At 47.0% G+C, this 1,347-nt stretch overlaps 1 pseudogene; it reads left to right on the top strand.

Annotated features, from left to right (window-relative positions):
• Positions 1–399: 399 nt before the first annotated feature.
• On the top strand, positions 400–923 carry LOC127674538 (plasmanylethanolamine desaturase-like; annotated as a pseudogene).
• Positions 924–1,347: the final 424 nt, after the last annotated feature.

The following is a 1,347-nucleotide window of genomic DNA, read 5'->3' as shown; positions in this document are numbered from 1 at the left end:
CATCTAAAAATGACATTAAAATATTACTTCATGTTACAGAAAGTTATTAAGGCTTTCTATTATTTACATGAACAAGTAAGCACCTTTAAAAAATATCCAAATAAAAAAGCCATATTCTTCCTCCTCTGAGTGACTGGCCAGAAGGGACATAGTGTCTCTTCCCCAAATGACCAAGCCCTTCACAAGAGCTGTGTCTATGAAGATATCTTCACAGGGAGACCTCAGATGTGACTGAACACATGGACAGAAGAACTAGGGGAAGGGAAAGAGAGTATCTGGAAGCTGGGGTGTCGCACCCACCTAGGCCTCTGGGGTCAGTTTGCAGGGCTGAGGGAGGATCATAATTCAGGGAACTTTATGTGTTCTGGGGGCTCTCTGGATCACTCTGACAAACCACATATGTCAGTGACCCAACACTGGCCAGGGAGCAGGCGCGTAGAGCAGTGCACAGGATGGCCGTTCTGGGAGCACCACATTGATCCCACAGCCATCACAAGGCATGACTTCATCGGAAGAATGGTGGCAACTGCCTGGTAATGCTGCTGCCACTGCTAAACATGGCCTACAAGTTCCGGACCCAGAATCCAGAGTCCCAGGAGCAGCTGTACCCCTGGGAATGCTTCGTCTTCTGCCTGATCATCTTTGGCACCTTCACCAACCAGATCCACAAGTGGTCACATATGTACTTAGTACTGCCATGCTGGGTCACCATCCTGCAGGAGTGGCATGTGATCCTGCCACAGAAACACCACCAAATCCACCATATGGCGCCTCATGAAACATACTTCTGTATCACCACAGGCTGGCTCAACAACTCCCTAGAGGTTATAAGCTTTTGGCGGTGCTTAGAGGACCTCATCTAAGACCTGAAGGATGAGAAGGCGAGAGCAGACAACATGAAATGGGCTCAGAAGTTCAAGTAGTATGTCCAGACTCGCTGTAGTGGCTATTCCTGGTTGTCAACTTGACTATATCTGGAATGAACTACAGTCTAGAATTGGAAGGCTCACCTCTGGTCCTAATCTGGAGGCTCAGAGATATAAGTTCATCTTATCATGGTATAGAGATCTTGAAGCATAGTGGCTATGAATTTCAGAAGATTAAGACAAGGAGATCTCTGAGTTCAAGATCATCTGGGATTAAAGGCATGGAGCCACACGCCTTTAATCTTGGCCACACCCTCTGCTGGAGATATATAAGGACATTGGAAGAAGGAAGATTTACTCACTCTTCCTTGCTTGCCTTGTGGGACTGAGCAACTGCTAGATCCTTGGACTTCCACCCACAGCTGCTGTTTCCCATTTTGGGGGAGTTGGACTATAGACTGTAAGTCATCAACAAATTCCC

Source organism: Apodemus sylvaticus, chromosome X (assembly GCF_947179515.1).
Source record: "Apodemus sylvaticus chromosome X, mApoSyl1.1, whole genome shotgun sequence".
Lineage (NCBI taxonomy): Eukaryota > Metazoa > Chordata > Mammalia > Rodentia > Muridae > Apodemus > Apodemus sylvaticus.
Note: the sequence above shows the minus strand (reverse complement) of the source record. Positions and strands in the feature narration are given on the sequence as shown.